Genomic DNA, 15328 nt, shown 5'->3' on the forward strand with positions numbered 1-15328 from the left:
ACATGATATCAAACATGCAGAAAAGGAAGCCACAAAGCTTCAATCCTTAACTCTGGCGACTATCCCAAACAGGCCATATGATCCAAGTAAAGTTGCCTACAATGCGCTAGAACAGGCCAAATTAACAAAATTCGAGCATAAAGAAGATTGATTTGATGACCTATTCGTTGCAGCTGAAACAATAGGTCAGGCTAAAGAACTTGCTCGAATGAAATATAATGATGAAGGGCTGACTGAGTTCAATAAGCTTAGAGAACAGAGGTTGCAAACTCTGCCTCTAGATTTACTAGCAACAACCCCAGCGACATCATCAAGCGGGCCTGTTCGGCAACAATCAAAGGAACCTCCGGTGGTAACAAAGGACCATAAAAAGGAACAGGAGGAAAGGCAGAGAAAAGAAAAAGAAGAACGGCAGAAGAGAGCACACGAAGAGAAACAGAGGAAAGATAAAGAGGAACAACAGAGGAAAGAGCAAGAGGAAAGGCAAAAGAAAGAACAAGAGGAACAACTGAAGAAAGAGCAGGAAAAAGAACGGGAAGAGTCCCAAGCCGAAAAGGAGAAACAGACCACCACCGATGTCAATGTGGACACTACCATAGACCCCAAACTATTCCAGGAATGGCAGCAGTTTCATTCCATCATCAGTGGATTGGAATGTTCAAAAGATGGGGACACTTCCAAGACAAATGATACGCAGGACATCACTTCACCTCCGGTTCTAAGTGGAACCAGCGGCCCACCCATTTCTAAGGATGTTGAAGTAATACCAAAGGACCCCTCCGACCAAATCGTTTTTCAGGTAGAAGATATTCCTCCCCTGGATGTTTTCTACAACCCGAGGCATAGAGCAGTTGTAAAGCTATCAAGGAAAAGACGAAGGACTGATCAACCTTCTATCTTTCCAGAGCAAACAGTCACGGGTAATGTAGTATGGAAGGAGGAATTGGACCCCTCCGATGACCTAACAAAGCTGTCACAGTATGCAGGAGCCTATTCCGCAGCAACAATCGACAAGGCATCGGAGGTAAGTCTTCTACTGAAGACTAAGGACCAAGAAATTTTTGTACTACAGGCAGAATTGACCGAGACAAAGCAGAAGGCAGCGCAAGCAGAGGAGCAGTTGCTGGCACAACACCAAATGAATGATCAATTAACCCAACAATTGCAGGAAGAAAGGCAAAGGATTGACCAAAATGCAATCCAGAAACAAAAGGAATTGTCGGAGGCATTGACACAATTGAGAGCAGCAAATGAACAAATGATGAAAACGAAAGATGAGCAAATCGCTCAATTGTCATCGCAGCTTGAAATAATCAAAGGCGCTCCACAGGTGGATGAGTTCAGAAAGGAAGCATCACTAATAAACAATGCATTGATATCACAAATTAGGCTCCTTTGTCAACAACTCACTGAGGCAGAGCCATTGTGTGAGTTAACTACATCCATTAATCAGCAGGTAGAGAAGGCCAGGAATGAATTAGACCAGGCTGAAGAGATCATAAGTGGATATCTTGACTGGCAAGATTCTGATCAAGGGAGTTAAGCAAATTTGCCCAAGATTTCAGAAACATATAAAGACATACTTTTTACAGAATGGCACACACAGGTGATGAAAGCAGAAAGGGCAGCTTCAAGGTGTAAATCAACCTCCAGCAACCTAGTTGATCTGGTTAACAACACTCTCTACTTAGCGAATATGATCTCCCAATGTACACCAGGAAAGATAACAACAACGAACATGTTGGAGCAAACGTGTTATCCTGACTTGGAGGAAAAGGGGAGATTAATCGCTGGGGTTAACAGTTTGACCTTCGATGCATATTGGTTTTTCCTGAATAAGCCCCACACACAGAGAGCCGCCCTTAAGTGTTTGACAGATGCTATCGGGTGTATAATTCCCGACATTCAGGATGCCACCTATGCTGCCCAGCTCAGTTCGCTTCTCAACAAACCACCTGAAGTAGAGCCAATGCTTGCGACAAGTCAGCTCAGGTTTAAAGGCAAGCAACCTACCTGATGAATTATGTCACCGATTGCCAGATCGCTCCAGGAAATAGGATCAATATTTATTGATGCCAATTATGTAGGATTTCTGTTTATTAGATATTTAGATTAGTTTAGTATTTATAGACCCTTTCGTTGTTTTGGAAAGGGTCGTAAAGTTTTGTAACAGACTTAATAGACTGAAGTTTGCACTATTGTGCTTTAGTCAATATTCTTTTATGAAAATGGGCCAATTGTTCTTAATTTAACAAGGAAGCTTCTTTATGCAATTGTGCACTATTGTCATTGTTGAGGATGTTTTTTGCGTTGAAGGAAGAACTACAAATAGCGATTGATATTTGGGAGTGTCAAGCAGCTCATATGGTATTTCTATCTATGTCTGAATTCATTCCTCTTATATGAATTATTATGTGATTATTCTTGCTATTGTTGATTATATGCATGCGCTGTAACAACAGATCTTTATTCATTCCACTATTGGATGTTTTACGATGTGCCTTTCCTTTCAATCATGCATGTGACAATGATATAAATGATAAAGTGTGGTAATTTTGTTTTAATCGCTTTGTTTAACTATTTAGGCACAACAATCTTGAATGAATTAATATCTATGCCTTAAAGATGGAGTCATCTATATGCCTGTCTTTAGACACAGACCATCAAACGCTACACTTTAAAGCTCAATAAGTCCCCGGGATAGATCATAGTTATTATATTCTTGCTGATAGTTTTAGTTATTCGCTCGTCGCTAGCGTAGTTTATAATCATCCATCCATCCCATTTATCTACTTCTGGGAAACTGGTCCCATTATCCCCAGTCGGAGCCACTATTCCAAACGGAAAAGGAGTTGTACTAAGGTCCGGACCGGGTGGTTATCCCCGATGTTGTTGCAGCGATTTTCGAGGCATCAACATTTTTGGCGCTAGAAGGAGGGCCATCAAATGTGGATGGCACATAAGTCAAAACCTATAAGCCATTCTAAGAGTAATTCTCCCTCCGGATCCCCTCGATCTTCCCATTTGCATACTGGTTCGCTGGTATCCAAACAAGGAGAAGGGGAATCAACTACCACTGCTCAAACCCATCATACTCCAGAACAATTAAGTCTTGAATCACCTGAAGTCCAGTCTCTTATCCACAAACTTCAGAGCTTCTCGATTTCACCACAGAAATCTGAGGTATCACAAAGCAGTGCGACTTCGCAGTTCAATTTAACTCATCCTCTCACTAGACTTCAGAGCGAAAAACTCGGTATTGAACCCACTGAGTTCCCTTTACCCAAAAGGAAAAAGGCGAAGAAAATTACTGAAGGATCTGATAGTGAAGAGCTTTCATCCACGTCCTCCATTGCATCTTCACCTTTGCAAAGTCAACCATCCACTTCCCCATTACATATTGTCGTTCACCAGGGATTAGAAGCCTCAACATCCCAACCTGCTCACTCCTTAGCATTAATTTCTTCCCATACATCTGGAATTCCAACAGTAGTATCAACCACTGCTGCTATTATAATGGCAGACCCATGGACCAGGCCAGGTGCAGTCAACATGCCTGCACCATTGCATCCTTTACCAGATGCTCCTGAAAAATGGCTACCTAAATTTAACCCAGATGACGGGACCCAGGCTGAAGAACACATTAATAATTTTATGTTAGCAGTTAACTTGAAAGGAGTGACAGAACAAGATGTTGTTGTAAGACTCTTCCCTTACACCTTGCAAGGATCAGCAGGATCCTGGTATTTTTCCTTACCCTCTGGTTCAATTACCAGTTGGAACACTTGCCAAGAGCAGTTTCTTACCAAATATGGAGATGATAGGTCTTTAGCTACTTTAATAAACGACCTCTCCAATCTGAGAATAGAGCATAGGGAACCAATAAAGGAATTTAATGCTAGATTTAATAAACTCCTGAATAAAATCCCTACAGCTTCCAAACCAAGTGAACAAATTCGAAGCGAATGGTATATTACCGCCCTACCTGCCAATATAGCCATTTTTGTAGACAAGGCTGGGAAACCTACCTTAGCTGAAAACATGAGAGAAGCACTTGCTGTGGAAAAGCGCATCAATGCTCTAGAGAAGAAAGCTGCTTTGGAAGACAGAAAAGCCAAAAAAGTCTCATTTAAAGAAGATTCCAAGAAGAAAACCCCAAAAGACCCATATGACATGGAGGGTTTGCAAAAGGTCTTGAAAACTTTGTCTAACGAAATGGTTGAAATAAAGAAGCAGGTGGCCGAAACCTCAAACAAAAGACCATTTAGGATTTATAAGAAAACTGAAACAAAGCCACCGAATGTCATATCTAACGCAGATTCAGAGCAAGAAGAAGAGGAAGAGGAAACAACCTCACAAACTGATGATGAAGAAGAAGTAGCTGAATGCCACAGAATGTGGGATTTTATACTCCCCAACTCTGATACCGATAATGAAGAAGAAGCCTTTCCGGTTACTACTAGAAGTAAAAGTACTTCTGAACCTGCCCAGGCAACTTCAAAGAAAAGGAGTGCAGGTGCTACCACAACAAAGGAAAAAGTTCCTCCAAAGAAATCACCTGTAGTAGTTCCCCAAAACCAGCCTTCAACTTCTAATTCTCCTTCAACATCTAAAACATTAGTGGTATCCGATTCAATGGAATATAACATTGTTGATGACATGAAGAAAACTAAAGCAAACATAACTATGTTTGAACTTAGTAAATTAAAGCATCAGCAAAAATTACTTCTTAAAGAATTGAATGCCGTTCCCTCTACACCCCTTCCTAGTGCAAAAGCTGCTAATGATTCAGGCCAACCTCCTCCAGGTATGGTTGAAGCTACCGATTCAGTTCTAATTGGAGACAGATCGAATTCCCATACTCCACCCTTCCTGCTGACCTATGAGATTTATAAAAGAAACCTGCACAACTGCTTAATTGACTCAGGGGCATCATCTAACATAATGCCAGCTTCAGTTTGCTCTAAACTGAACATTGAACCCCAGAAGTCTGCTATTCATATTGTACAGTTGGACAGGACCAAAGTGCAGGTTGTGGGAGAAATTAATTCCGTAACTATCAGGTTGTCTGCCGATCCTAGAGTTGTACAGAGGATTGACATCCTAATAGCTGATATACCTGAATTTTACGGTTTAATTCTGAGTAGGGATTGGTCCGAAAAATTGCATGGGTATATTTCCACCGATTGGTCACATATGTGGCTTCCCTACAAGGGGAAGCCAAATCAAATAAGGATCGATCGAGAGAAGCACATGACCCACACAGTTACTGAATTTGAGCAAGAAAACCAACCTGTAGCATTCAACAACAACATTTTGGGGAATTATTCGCCAGAGTCATTCTTTGGCAACTTTGTTGCCCAACCATCTCCTTTTTCAGTCAATCATTTTACATCTCAGATTGAAATTTTTTCACAAACTGATAAGTCTAGATGTTTCAATGATGCTGAGAAAAATGTAAATACTTTTGTTAATACCTCTTTATTTTGGTCTTTATATTTTGATGGCTCTAAGTCCAGCGAGGGCTCAGGAGCAGGTTGCATTTTGGTTAGTCCACAAGGAGAAAAGACAATGCTGTCTTGTAGGTTAGAATTTGAATGCACTAACAACACAGCCGAATATGAAGCTTTAGTCTAGGGATTATATAAAGCAATCGGCCTTAAAGTGCGATATCTAAAAGTATTCGACGATTCGGAAATTATTGTTAAACAGGTGAGAAATGCAATTCATTGTCTTTCAAATCACCTCAAGCATTATCAATCGCTAGTACAAGATCTCACCTCACACTTTTCAGCATTTAACATTTCCTCCATTCCTAGGTCGCAAAACTCGGCAGCCGACCTACTAGCCAATGTAGCTTCCAAGCTTCTACCTTCTGAAGACTACAACCTTGATAGATTTTCCGTAGAATTACTTTTTAGGCCTTCAATTCCCGACAATGTCACTAATTGGAGAGTGTTTAACCATGATGAAGATATTTTACAATTTCTAACTTCTGAAAAGTCCTATGACGATCAAATTATTGAGGAAAATGACCATGATCTACAAATGAAAGAAACACTTCAGGAAAATTCAATTCCTAAACCAGTGGTAAAGCTCGAAGATCTTTATGATATCAAAGACAGGTTTAAACATGTAATTAATGCAAAGCTCCAAAGTTCTACCCTTAGGTTTGAATTGATTAATCTAGGTGCTGACCATGCTCCTCAAAACATTAATTTAAGATTAGGACTTTCCTTGGAAGAGAAGGAGGCATTCATTAAACTGTTAAGAAAAAACAAACAGGTCTTTGCTTGGAAGTATGATGATTTGAAGACATATGATACATCCATTATCCAACATACCATTCCTATGCTTCCTGATCAGAAACCAATTCAGCAGAAGTTAAGGAAAATACATCCAAATTTAGAGAGCCAGATAAAGTCGGAACTTAACAAACTCTTGAAAGCCAAAATTATTTTTCCTGTCCGACATTCAAATTGGGTCTCTAATATGGTGCCAGTCAGAAAGAAAAATGGCGACATTCGAATTTGTATTGATTTCAGAAATTTAAACAAAGCGAGCTTGAAAGACAACTTCCCATTACCTACTATGGAGCAAATACTCCAATCAGTAGCAGGCTCTGAATTGATGTCCTTTCTTGATGGATTCTCAGGATATAACCAAGTTCTGGTTCATCCTGATGACCAACTTAAAACCACATTCAGAACAAAATGGGGAACATATGCGTATCAGAAAATGCCTTTCGGACTTATAAATGCAGGAGCGACATTCCAGAGAGCTATGGATATAGCCTTTAGAGGGTTGATTAATAGAACAGTAGTCGTCTATCTAGACGATATTACTGTATTCTCTAAGAAGAGGTATAATCATTTGCATGATCTAAATCAAATCTTTCAGCGTTGCAAAAGATATGGTATTTCTCTTAACCCAAAGAAGTCTTTCTTTGCTCTTGATCAAGGAAAACTCTTAGGTTTTATTGTATCCAAAGATGGCATTTATATCGACCCTGATCGGATCAAAGAAATCTCTGAAATCCCTTTCCCACACAATAAAAAGTCGATGCAGTCATTTCTAGGCCAGATCAATTTTGTTAAAAGATTTGTTCCTGATTTTTCTCAAATTATTTTACCACTTCAAACAATGATCAAGAAGAATTCAGTCTTCAAGTGGGGATCAGCAGAAAAGCAAGCTTTTGATATAATCAAACAATCAATAATCAATGCCCCAGCCTTGAATACTCCAAATTTTTCTAATCATTTTACATTGTATACAATTGCATCCGACGTATCTTATGCTGCAGTACTCACGCAACTAAATGAACACAATTTGGAAGCACCCATTTCGTTCTTCAGCTCAAATCTTCAGGGTGCTGAATTAAATTACTCCGATGTAGAAAAACAAGCCTTTGCTGTATTTAAAGCAGTCAAACATTATAGACCCTTCCTTTTGAAAACCCATACAAAAGTGATAGTTCCTTTCCCGGCAGTTAGGCAACTATTAATCCAAAAAGAGCTGGGTGAAAAAAGGGCAAATTGGGTCACAACGCTTCAAGAGTATGACTTAGAAATTAGGCCAGCAAAGATTGTTAGAGGTCAAGGTTTTTGCAGGATATTGGCAGGAGCATCCAACATTCCAGAATCAAGCGATACAGATCAAACTCAAGAAATCAATCAGATAAGTGTTACTAATTCTGGATCTCAATATGCATATTTAATATTTTATTTAAAGAATGGTTATGCACCTCCGAATTTGTCTTACAAAAACAAAAGGGCCATTAGGTTAAAAGCGAATAATTTTACAATTATTGATGACGTGCTTTTTAGGTAGAATCATGATTCTATCTTGTTAAGATGCCTTGAGAAACCTGAAGCCCAAAAGGTTTTGCAGGAGTTACATGATGGACCAGCAGGAGGACATTTCGGAGCTGACACAACAGCTCACAAAATTATTCATGCTGGTTACTATTGGCCTACTTTGTTTAAAGATGCCCACGAGTATGTAAGGAAATGTCTCAATTGTCAAACTGCTAGTGGAAGACAACGTAAACCAGCTTTCCCTCTGCAACCAGTCAACATTGAACAACCATTTGAGCAATGGGGATTGGATATCATAGGGGAAATCACTCCATCGTCTTCAAAACAGCATAAGTATATCCTTACTGCTACCGATTATTTTACTAAGTGGGTTGAGGCAATCCCTTTAAAGACAGCAAATTCTGAAGCAATCATTGAATTCATAGATCAATTCATTATTACCAGGTTTGGTGTCCCAAACGCTCTTGTTTTTGATAATGCATCTTACTTTTCAGGGAATGCTATGTTTGATTTCGCTATCAAAAGAGGATTTAAGTTAAAATATTCTGCTAATTACTATCCCCAAGGAAATGGTTTAGCGGAGTCCACTAATAAGAATCTGATTAAAATCATTAAGCGAACTATCGAACAAAATCAGAAAAATTGGCACAAATCCCTAGTGTTTGCATTATGGGCTGATAGGATAACACAGAAAGCTTCTATTGGAACTTCTCCGTTTAATCTTGTGTATGGAAAAGAAGCAGTACTGCCCACAAATCTTGTTCTTCCTTCTTTAGCCCTAGTTCAGTTCATTGAGGAAAATCCTTCCTCTTCTATTCAGCTTAGACATGACCAAATTCTAAAATTAGAAGAGGAAAGAGAAAAAGCCAAGGTTATCCATGCCAAACATCAGCAAGTCATCAAAGTAGCTTTTGATTCAGTCTCATCCGGTTCAAAACAATTCCAAGTCGGTGATTTAGTTCTGAAATGGGACAAAGCCCATGAGGACAAGGGTAAACACTCCAAGTTCCAGAAGTTGTGGCTTGGACCATTTCAGATCTGTGAAAAGATAGGCCATTCAACCTTTATATTGCAAGATTTATCAGGTTTGAGAGATTCTCTCCCTGTTAATGGCCTTATCTTGAAGAAATTCTTTAACTGAGAAGGTAACCCCTTCTCCTTTCATTTCAGTAGGATTTTATAGTTTGTAGGATTTTTTAGAAAATAAGGTTGTGAGATATCTTCCATTGACCTTTTGCTGTGTTTGAAAAGTTGTCCCACAGAACTAGTATTAACATTTGCTTTTAAATAATAGAACTTTTAACCAAAAAGGATAATTTCTAGGAAATTAGATATCATTATATTCTGAAATCACAATTCAAGTTTTGTCAACTCCTCTCAAAGCATAGAAATATTGTAAATCATTTTCTGTTTTCAAATTGGTCTCAAAAGGTTATCAATATCAAGATAGAAATCAATCCAATTTCAGCATCTTCAACTCTTACCCTGTCATCCATTTACTCTTAAGGAGAAGATTGTTCATCCCATTCACTAAAGTTTATGATTATTCAGAGTGTAATTCTAAAATATAAGATATTAAAGATAAGAGGTCTTATTACAAGCCTGCTTACCATGTTCATAGAGAAATAGTTTATCTGACATTACCAATACTGCAAACCAAAACAGGGTAATGGCTTGAAATTACAAGACAAGGGGTCTCATCACGAGCCAGCTTGTTCAGTTAGACTACTACCAGTGAATGGCATTGTCAATAGCTGGCCACCAAACCAGGACAATGGCTTTTTATCTTATCAACAACAGAAAAGGAAATGAAGTACAAAATATGAAAACATATTTTGAATTCATTCTGTTAATCACACTCTTAATTGGATGGGACAATGGACAATCACATGGTTAAAAGGTATCCCTGTCGAAACTATAGATGTTTGCTGGCAGCAGAGGCTCTACCTATGACAGATGAGTTTACTATAAAAGCTGATTTGGAAAGGTATTCTATTTTATCATTATAAACCAATAAAGGCCTATTTTAAACTTAGAATGTATTTATTTTCTTAAAAAGGAGGAAGTCAACAAAATAGTTTCATTTTTCTCAGAATACATAGAAATCTAGTTATATTAGAATTTTCCCCTTTGATTGAAACTCTATTTTAAAAAAAGCTTAAGTATTTCTATTATTTCCAGAGATAACTGGTTCTTCGAGCGAATCGCCAATTGTTGTGCTCTACAACAAACCCCCATTTCATATCATTTTTATGTATAAATATTAACATATGAAATGGGTCCCTTTAAAGTTTAATTGGTATCAATACTTTTATTGTTCAAAAGAGGTCTGATAATTAAATGAACTCATTTTATAAAACCCTTTTTGAAAAACCCATTTAAAAGAAATAAGGCAAATCTTTGTCATTGCGATAAAGCGATCGCAAGATCGCATATCGCAATGACATAAGAAACATTGATAAAAGACACATTGATTTCCGCTGATGTGATATTGCAATCGGCGATCGGCAAAACTTCATGCACATTTTAAAAGCGCCCCATGCCATTAGCCCCGATGCGATGCGAAATCGGCGATTGGATATCGGCGGTAATCTTTACTTAAGTCTTAATATGCTCAAAGCTTTTCCCCCGATGCGATGCAATCGACAGTCGGCAATCGGCAATATTCAATGCACATCATTAAGGCGCGCAGGTCATACCCCCGATGCGATCCGATATCGCTATCGGCGATCGGCGATACACTATATGTGCACTTTATAATACTCATCCCCCCGACGTGATGCGATAAAGCGTAGTTTTCAATAAAAAGCCGTTAAGTGATGGGATATCACAATTCATTCATATTTAAAGCTTGATCGGTTAAGCAGTCATTTACCTACACTCAACCGCCAAAACGCCCACTGCACGCTTAAGTGAATCATTCAGCCGAATAATGATATAATGGGCATTTAAGGGATGACAGGTTTTAAATGGCCAATTAATGAGATCATAATTCTTAAAATCTCTCCATGGATTGTGTCCGCGCCCATTTTTAAAGGCTAATCCCTTATTACGCACCTATGCTTATGTTCTCATCACTTGCAAGTTTTCATTGCTATCTCTGTATTACGCACATTTGTCTCCCTGTGCAGAATCCATCCGAAAGAGAAAACTCAAACAAGATGGGGAAGAAATCAAAGAAGACCGCAGGCACCTCCACTACATCAGCAGCAGGACAAGCTCTTGTGGACAAGAAGAAGGGCTTAATTTCCGATACTACATGCACGGGCCTCACCAGAGTCACTTGGCAAGGCACTTACAATTTGATTGAAGCCGAACAACCAGAAAAGACAGTAATAGAAGCTACTGCGGATCCTACTCGCAAGTCTGATTGTACTCTCAAAGATTTAGCCGACTCTTTCCTTCACAGAATAGCGGCTAGGGAGCAAATTCTCCCATACACAGATGTAGTGCGGTGGGCGATTCAAGAAATCCCAATTTTGGACAGAACTTTCAACACTAGAGATGGGAGAATCTTCGGATCGTTTAGGCCGGATGATCTAAGACAAATGTATCATTTTCCCGAGCTGGAGAAGATATATAATAAAGCATTCCTGGAGAAGTTTGCAAATGAAAATGAAGTTGAATCCGAACCCATCCGGGATTGGAGACAAAATCCAGCCAAACACAAGCACGAATCTTCGGGTAAGTACTCAGTCGACTCTCTGGCTTCTCCTTATTGCTATGCGAGGATAATGATGTGTAGATTATGGGGATTGCATGACTCTGCTAATTTTACCATAGAGATGGTTCCTCTAATGGAGGCAGATGTAAACGGTATAATTATGGATTGGGCCACCATCCTTTCTGACAAATTAGCACAAGCTGTACGTGACTTTAGACATCAGACTATCGTCACAGAAAGGAAAATTCCCCCATTTTATTACAGTGCATATATCTTAGATACACTATGTTTCAATTCTGAATTCCCCGTGCTCGGCTGGAGGTGGACGCCACAAGATCCCACGGCCATCGACATATACCATCAGAAACTATGGAAGACCTCTTACAAGCACCATCTGTACCAAGTCTGCAATGGCTTTATGGTGCCTATTCACTATTCTATTTTTGACAAACCCATTCCCAAGATTTCATATCAAGCTTCGTTTGATATAACAACGGTAGCAAGTTGGTTTGGGGAGGAAAAATTTACCTACATAAGAGTTTTCGGCAGCCAAGCCGACCCACATGTTCTCCCTTTGTATATACCAGATAAGTTGCTAGCAAGAGAAATCGCCTATCAGATTACGGCTGAGAGTGTTACACAAACTCTCAAGAAAGAAAAGAAAAGGGGCTAGCCCTCTTTTCCCTTCAGGTGTGGTGTCTATACGCTACATGATCTCAAACATGTAGAAAAGGAAGCCACAAAGCTTCAATCCTTAACTCTGGCGACTATCCCAAACAGGCCATATGATCCAAGTAAAGTTGCCTACAATGCGCTAGAACATGCCAAATTAACAAAATTCGAGCATAAAGAAGATTGGTTTGACGACCTATTCGTTGCAGCCGAAACAATAGGTCAGGCTAAAGAACTCGCTCGAATGAAATATAATGATGAAGGGCTGACTGAGTTCAATAAGCTTAGAGAACAGAGGTTGCAAACTCTGCCTCTAGATTTACTAGCAACAACCCCAGCGACATCATCAAGCGGGCCTGTTCGGCAACAATCAAAGGAACCTCCAGTGGTAACAAAAGACCATAAAAAGGAACAGGAGGAAAGACAGAGAAAAGAAAAAGAAGAACGGCAGAAGAGAGCACACGAGGAGAAACAGAGGAAAGATAAAGAGGAACAACAGAGGAAAGAGCAAGAGGAAAGGCAAAAGAAAGAACAAGAGGAACAACTGAAGAAAGAGCAGGAAAAAGAACGGGAAGAGTCCCAAACCGAAAAGGAGAAACAGACCACCACCGATGTCAATGTGGACACTACCATAGACCCCAAACTATTCCAGGAATGGCAGCAGTTTCATTCCATCATCAGTGGATTGGAATGTTCAAAAGATGGGGACACTTCCAAGACAAATGATACGCAGGACATCACTTCACCTCCGGTTCTAAGTGGAACCAGCGGCCCACCCATTTCTAAGGATGTTGAAGTAATACCAAAGGACCCCTCCGACCAAATCGTTCTTCAGGTAGAAGATATTCCTCCCCTGGATGTTTTCTACAGCCCGAGGCATAGAGCAGTTGTAAAGCGATCAAGGAAAAGACGGAGGGCTGATCAACCTTCTATCTTTCCAGAGCAAACAGTCACGGGTAATGTAGTATGGAAGGAGGAATTGGACCCCTCCGATGACCTAACAAAGCTGTCATAGTATGCAGGAGCCTATTCCGCAGCAACAATCGACAAGGCATCGGAGGTAAGTCTTCTACTGAAGACTAAGGACCAAGAAATTTTTGCACTACAGGCAGAATTGACCGAGACAAAGCAGAAGGCAGTGCAAGCAGAGGAGCAGTTGCTGGCACAACAACAAATGAATGATCAATTAACCCAGCAATTGCAGGAAGAAAGGCAAAGGATTGACCAAAATGCAATCCAGAAACAAAAGGAATTGTCGGAGGCATTGGCACAATTGAGAGCAGCAAATGAACAAATGATGAAAACGAAAGATGAGCAAATCGCTCAATTGTCATCGCAGCTTGAAATAATCAAAGGCGCTCCACAGGTGGATGAGTTCAGAAAGGAAGCATCACTAATAAACAATGCATTGATATCACAAATTAGGCTCCTTTGTCAACAACTCACTGAGGCAGAGCCATTGTGTGAGTTAACTACATCCATTAATCAGCAGGTAGAGAAGGCCAGGAATGAATTAGACCAGGCTGAAGAGATCATAAGTGGATATCTTGACTGGCAAGATTCTGATCAAGGGAGTTAAGCAAATTTTCCCAAGATTTCAGAAACATATAAAGACATACTTTTTACAGAATGGCACACACAGGTGATGAAAGCAGAAAGGGTAGCTTCAAGGTGTAAATCAACCTCCAGCAACCTAGTTGATCTGGTTAACAACACTCTCTACTTAGCGAATATGATCTCCTAATGTACACCAGGAAAGATAACAACAACGAACATGTTGGAGCAAACGTGTTATCCTGACTTGGAGGAAAAGGGGAGATTAATCGCTGGGGTTAATAGTTTGACCTTCGATGCATATTGGCTTTTCCTGATTAAGCCCCACACACAGAGAGCCGCCCTTAAGTGTTTGATAGATGCTATCGGGTGTATAATTCCCGACATTCAGGATGCCACCTATGCTGCCCAGCTCAGTTCGCTTCTCAACGAACCACCTGAAGTAGAGCCAATGCTTGCGACAAGTCAGCTCAGGTTTAAAGGCAAGCAGCCTACCTGATGAATTATGTCACCGATTGCCAGATCACTGCAGGAAATAGGATCAATATTTATTGATGCCAATTATGTAGGATTTCTGTTTATTAGATATTTAGATTAGTTTAGTATTTATAGACCCTTTCGTTGTTTTGGAAAGGGTCGTAAAGTTTTGTAACAGACTTAATAGACTGAAGTTTGCACTATTGTGCTTCAGTCAATATTCTTTTATGAAACTGGGCCAATTGTTCTTAATTTAACAAGGAAGCTTCTTTATGCAATTGTGCACTATTGTCGTTGTTGAGGATGTTTTTTGCGTTGAATGAAGAACTACAAATAGCGATTGATATTTGGGAGTGTCAAGCAGCTCATATGGTATTTCTATCTATGTCTGAATTCATTCCTCTTATATGAATTGTTATGTGATTATTCTTGCTATTGTTGATTATATGCATGCGCTGTAACAACAGATATTTATTCATTCCACTATTGGATGTTTTACGATGTGCCTTTCCTTTCAATCATGCATGTGACAATGATATAAATGATAAAGTGTGGTAATTTTGTTTTAATCGCTTTGTTTAACTATTTAGGCACAACAATCTTGAATGAATTAATATCTATGCCTTAAAGATGGAGTCATCTATATGCCTGTCTTTAGACACAGACCATCAAACGCTACACTTTAAAGCTCAATAAGTCCCCGGGATAGATCATAGTTATTATATTCTTGCTGATAGTTTTAGTTATTCGCTCGTCGCTAGCGTAGTTTATAATCATCCATCCATCCCATTTATCTACTTCTGGGAAACTGGTCCCATTATCCCCAGTCGGAGCCACTATTCCAAACGGAAAAGGAGCTATACTAAGGTCCGGACCGGGTGGTTATCCCCTATGTTGTTGGAGCGATTTTCGAGGCATCAACAACTTATAAATTAATCCTTTATATATGTAATTATTTCAAGAATGTGTGTGTCAATATAGTTTTGTTTTTCAGATGCCAGGACACCATTATAATGGAATCTTTGTTAGAGGAATTTCTCATCCATTGATTTTTCTCCTATCATAACTATGAACCTGAGGGATTTTCAGCTTGATTTTGAAAATGGAAACGTTAGTGACGTCTCTATACCATCATAATTAGAGG

This window comes from Pinus tabuliformis, chromosome X (assembly GCF_031772625.1).
Source record: "Pinus tabuliformis cultivar Carrire ecotype Pingquan chromosome X, CPIR1, whole genome shotgun sequence".
Lineage (NCBI taxonomy): Eukaryota > Viridiplantae > Streptophyta > Pinopsida > Pinales > Pinaceae > Pinus > Pinus tabuliformis.